This window comes from Lolium rigidum, chromosome 7 (genome assembly GCF_022539505.1).
Source record: "Lolium rigidum isolate FL_2022 chromosome 7, APGP_CSIRO_Lrig_0.1, whole genome shotgun sequence".
NCBI lineage: Eukaryota > Viridiplantae > Streptophyta > Magnoliopsida > Poales > Poaceae > Lolium > Lolium rigidum.
In genome coordinates this window covers 249,740,561-249,746,342 of record NC_061514.1, presented here as the reverse complement: position 1 = coordinate 249,746,342, position 5,782 = coordinate 249,740,561, and the positions used below count along the sequence as shown (strand labels likewise).

General features: G+C 41.7%; 1 long non-coding RNA gene across 3 annotated transcripts; it reads left to right on the top strand.

The window, feature by feature from the left end:
- Positions 1-478: 478 nt before the first annotated feature.
- On the top strand, positions 479-4,528 carry LOC124669378. Of its 3 annotated transcripts, XR_006992166.1 has the most exons (6): positions 481-856; positions 961-1,325; positions 1,414-1,529; positions 2,422-2,488; positions 3,269-3,348; positions 4,014-4,528. It is a non-coding gene; the product is annotated as an uncharacterized LOC124669378 (long non-coding RNA). The 3 variants fall into 3 exon arrangements; XR_006992165.1 differs by having other exon boundaries at positions 480-856; positions 1,414-2,488; XR_006992164.1 differs by having other exon boundaries at positions 479-856; positions 1,414-3,348.
- The last annotated feature ends 1,254 nt before the right edge of the window (positions 4,529-5,782 follow it).

The window sequence follows — 5,782 nt, the reverse complement described above, 5'->3', positions numbered from 1 at the left end:
CATTTCCTTTGCTTCTTTCCGTGTGGCTCTAATATTTTATTGTGGACCCGTATCATCTATGTTGGACTTGGACCAGACCAACATGCTCCTGCCGTTGTTTCGTTGTGGGTCCACGCAATTCGAGGTAAAGCGGTGCGGTGCTACCGCGTGTCATGCACGAAAGGTTCCCAGCACGACGCGCGTCCCGCGTGGGCCCTTTCTCCCCCACTATTCTCTCCCCCGTAGAAAAAATCTCCTGTGTCGTCCCTGAGCTGTCTCACCCCCGCTCCTCCTCCTTCTCTTCCTCGCCGTCGGCCGGAGAAGGGCCGAGGGAGAACGTGCTGACGGGGTCCGCGTGCGTGGGGTTAGCGGCGAGGATGGAGCGGCACTCAACGCAGCGAAACGGAGGCGGCCGGCGCCGACCGAGGGAGCCGGTCATGGTCGCCAGTGGAGGCGGCGGCCAGCTGGAGCACCGGGCGAGGAAGGTGAGCAGGCCGGGTGAGGGATTCCTACGCCGGCGGCAAGCCCTCGATGCGGGCACAGGGACGGCTCCCCATGGCGGCGCAGCAGTGGAAGAGATGGAGGAGTCCGCCCGTGGTCCTCCCCCACCAGCACGAGGCCACCATGCTCCTCCAGCTTCTCTCGCGCCGCCTTGAGGTCGGCACGCCGCCATGGCTCCAGCCCTACCGCCGCGAGGTTGTCGTGCCGCCCCTGCTCCTCCCCACTGGAGGGGCGCCGCAGGTCCTCACCTTGTCCATCTCACAGGCCCGAGGCCACACCGCCGTGGAAGGTCATGGATGCCACTCGCCCGTGTGAGACCTGCGCCGCCAGCCTCCTCCCTGCTGGGCTATGTCCTCACCTCCGGGACTGATTACAGGTGGATCTGGTGATTTTTTCTTTTATCTTTGTTTCTAAACTTTGACTGATTAACCAGTGGCGTGTGCAAAGTTTGTTTGTTGATTTCCTGAAATGTTGCCGTAGACGCAGGTTTGGAAATTCCCACTCCGGCTGTAGGATGTCATTCAGCTCGACATCTTCAGTGAACGTCGTGGTGGGATTGTTGGTGCTCCCTGCTGCTGAACTCTCTGGCTGCCCAACTGTTGACCTGCCTACCCCAATGCGTCGGGATGATCCAGGTTTTCTTCAACATTTTCCAACGTTGACAGTTTGATCTTGGAGCTGCAGGTTCTGTGCAGCGGGAGTATGTGTTCCTAGGTCTTCTTAATTTATCATATATTTTTAGTGCTACTCTGAAGTGTAGCTGAACGTGTCTGTCTAATTCACTTAGTAGTTGTGTCCACTCCCTTGCAGGCCATTTGCAACAGGTTGCAATCTGACCAGATCAGGTTTATGCTAGCATTTGCTTTCAACATGTTTGATGGAATGTCCTATATGCTAAATTAGTAATCTTCAGTTCGCCATACATGACTGTAGGATGCAGCTTCCGATGGTTTGCTTGGTGCAAGAGAGTGGTGTTAATATTACCACGAAATAGGCTTTATGTCAACTGTTCTTGAGGTCTATTTTTAAAGGGGTCCTATGTACAAAAGGTGAGTTATCAGAATTAAGGTTTAGTATAGTAGTTATCCTTTATCACTATAAGTTGCACTATTTGAGTTACATGTGAGGTTCTTACATTTAACTTTTAGGCATGGTCTTTGCAGACTAACAGCTACTCCAAAATGCATGCTTTTGGTTCAGATTTACTTTCCCTTCTACGCACACTATTTTAGCTTCCAAAATTGTCAGCAAATATCTGTCAGAAATGCTCAGCCAACAATGTTTCTACCTTCTTAAATTGCACATTTCTCAGAGCATTGGTTTCCCATTCATACAGATAACTTTCAGTACAATATTGTTAAAAAAAGTGGTTATCACAGACAAGATAATGTTTACATCTTTGCTTCTCCTAAAATGTGGATTATTCTAGCTCCAAATACTATCAGAAAATGATAATCACAGTTGCTGATTTAATGATGCTTCCATCATCATCTTACATATTTACATCTAGAGTCATAATATACAACAGGGTTTCCCAATTTATGCATCTATCTGTAAGATGAATAGTAAGGACTATCCGCTAGCTACTAGACATGATGTCAATTTAGTTTTGTTCAGATTAGATTATGATGTGCAATGGGAAGAGATATTGCTGCTACATTTGGTCTTTAGCAATAGTAAATTCAGGTTTTTCTCGCTGCAGCTATTCAGCCAAGAGATATTGCTGCTACAAATTTACAGTTGAAACATGTGCTTGCTTGCCAGGATATATACTTCTTTCTCTGACATATACAGATCATCATATGCATCCTTTATTGGATATGAGTTTTCGAGTTGTGTTTAACTAGCCTCAGTTATCTCCTTTTCTTTATGAACAATCCAATTTTTGATCTCAATTATTTATGTTGTTGCAATGCTCATCAAATTCCTTTTCATTACCAGCTGTTATTTCCCATGAATCTATGAGGGGTTCTATCCACATACGTATTGTGAGGTACTCCAGAAATAAGTACGTAGCGTTGCCTCAGCTTACTACCTTTTCCCTATGCACAGCCCACTTGAATGATCAGAAATAATTTATGGTCTTTCTGGAACAAATATACTACTATTATCTAGATTTTCTGTACAATTTCGTCAGCACAATTCCCTTTTTTGGTATCAACATGATGTCGCTACTTGCTCTATGTTTGTAAGCTGTACGAGCATTACTGTTTTCGACACAAAGAAAAACTTAATCAACTTGGTGCATATATGCCTTTCATAGAAACCCACCTAGATGTAAAGGGTGTTACCATATTGTTGGCACCACTCTGTAGCCTCTAGCCTGCAATATTCTTACCTTGATACGTTCATGCGTCAGTGAAAAGAAGCAAAAAAATTGGACTCTATTTCAGTATGGACATATGTTCAAAATGGATGTTTCGGTGAACCGGCACTCTTTTGAATTGTTTTGCGAAAACATGAAATTTAGTGTAGAAGTGCAAATGCAATAAGCTGTATTGGCTGTTCAGGCCATGCTATCTTTGCTTTTCAAGTATTGTACTACTTGATCCTCAGTTAGAGATTAGGCATTGCAACTTCATGTGTCTTGAGTATCCGTGACAGTTTTACTAAGACCTCTCTTAGTCTGGTTCTAACTACTACTTTCATTTCAATAGGACACCCCCACTTTCTGCTATGTATTGATTTTTCCCTCAACTTTTTGAGTGCATTACCCATCTCCATGGTTTGATATTGACATATATAGCAACAAAGATACTATGAGATAGCAATTGTTCTTTCTATGCAGTATATAGCTTCTTTACTTAATAAGATGGTGTAGAAGCCACGGCAGGAGTTGTGTTTGCTGCCACAAAGTCAATACAAAAGGTAACGAATATGGTATTTGTAAGATGGGTTCAAACACAATTTCTTAAAAGAAAAAATTAAAAGACTTACCGTTGGGAAGGATTTAATAGCTTATGTATTATCTTTGTCTAAAATAGCAACATGAGTCGTTAGTACCGTCCTGGTGGGATGTTTAGACCGGCATCCTTACAGGCCTTTTTCCAACTTCACTGACCTGCTATTTTTTCTTCCAAGGTCATTTATCTGTTTTCGTGCAAAGTATAATGATTCTAGCCAAGCTCCTGCAGAAAATTTTACATTTTCCAAAAATATCCTTACAATTTGTTCATCCTGGGATTTATAGGTCCCCCTTCATTGAAAATCACATAAAGAACACTTCACCACATGCTGTCTTTGGTATGAGATCTATAGGTTATTTCTTGCATCAGGTTATCGATCCACTTCCCCTATTCACAGAATCTTTGATGTCACTTCTTTTTCCAAATGTGTATACATACTTGAACACAACAAGCAATATTCATATTTACACCAGCAGCATGCATTCATTTTAGCTGAACAGATAAATTAAGAGAGAGTAAATAAATAATTGTCAGTCTGAGTTTCTTGCTATCACTACTTTGAGCCTGTCTTAGAAGCCAAACTTTTGTTCCACTGATGTCTTCATGCATATCAGTTTGTTTCTGCAGAGAAAATTCTGAGAAGGTCTCAACTTATTTATGAATGTGAGGCAGCCGGACTATAAATCAGAAGTGCCATCAGTTACATTTCGCTAGCAGGCATATGGCCTATATCTGCAAGTGTGACCTTTGGTAGTTCCTTCCGAATCCTTGGTTAGTCTAGCAACGTATGATGCTTAGAAACAGGAAATGTGGAAGGCAATAGAGCAGTCAGTCAGTCAGATGTCTGACAAAAATTTGTCTCACAAGGAACATTATCAGAATATTTTGCAATTGCCATGGGATGCAATCCATTTTTGAAGGTTTGGACAACTGGATATACTGGCATCTGCCTGAGCTTCATCACTCTGTTCAATTTAGAGTTGGAAGCAAACAACACAATAGTTGTAGGTACTATGGTGGTGTTGTGCTCTATCTCATGCGGTGAGCATGCGTTCATTTTGCTCAAATTCAAACATTGTAACACACGATTTTGCTGGACAATTTATTTTCATCCAATTCTACAAACAATATTTAAAATCAAATTTATTTCAAGAAAACAGACAATTTAATTAGTACCTTAAAATTACCATCAATCAGCCACTATATGGCGCGGCGTGCCGCCGCGCCGATTATTGCTAGTGGCTATAAAGAAAGAACTTCTTGGGAGATAACCCATGTGTTTATTTTGCTACAGTGCTTTTATTTTGTATTTGAGTCTTGGAAGTTGTTACTACTGTAGCAACCTCTCCTTATCTTATTTTTATTGCATTGTTGTGCCAAGTAAAGTCTTTGATAGTAAGGTTCATACTAGATTTGGATTACTGCGCAGAAACAGATTTCTTTGCTGTCACGAATCTGGGCCTAATTCTCTGTAGGTAACTCAGAAAATTATGCCAATTTACGTGAGTGATTCTCAGATATGTACGCAACTTTCATTCAATTTGAGCATTTTCATTTGAGCAAGTCTGGTGCCTCAATAAAATTCGTCTTTACGGACTGTTCTGTTTTGACAGATTCTGCCTTTTATTTCGCATTGCTTCTTTCGCTGTGTTGGGTGGATTTCTTTGTTCCATTACCTTCCAGTAGCTTTGGGCAATGTCCAGAAGTGTTAAGAATGATTGTGTCACCTCTGAATATGTGAATTTTTGATTATGCACTAACCCTCTAATGAGTTTGTTTTGAGTTTTGTGTGGAGGAAGTTTCCAAGGGTCAAGAGAGGAGGATGATATACTATGATCAAGAAGAGTGAAAAGTCTAAGCTTGGGGATGCCCCGGTGGTTCACCCCTGCATATTTCAAGAAGACTCAAGCATCTAAGCTTGGGGATGCCCAAGGCATCCCCTTCTTCATCGACAAATTATCAGGTTCCTTCTCTTGAAACTATATTTTTATTCGGCCACATCTTATGTACTTTACTTAGAGCGTCTGTGTGCTTTTATTTTTGTTTTTGTTTGAATAAATGCTTGTGTGGGAGAGAGACACGCTCCTCTGGTTCATATGAACACATGTGTTCTTAGTTTTTATTTTTCATGGCGAAGGTTGAAACTGCTTCGTTAATTGTTATATGGTTGGAAACGGAAAATGCTACATGTAGTAATTGGTAGAGTGTCTTGAATAATTTGATACTTGGAAATTGTTGTGCTCATGTTTAAGCTCTTGCATCATGTACCTTGTACCCATTAATGGATAACTACATAGAGCTTGTTTAAATTTGGTTTGCATGATTGTTCTCTAGAGTCTAGATATTTTCTGGTTGAGGTGTTTGAACAACAAGGAGACAATGTAAAGTCTTATAAT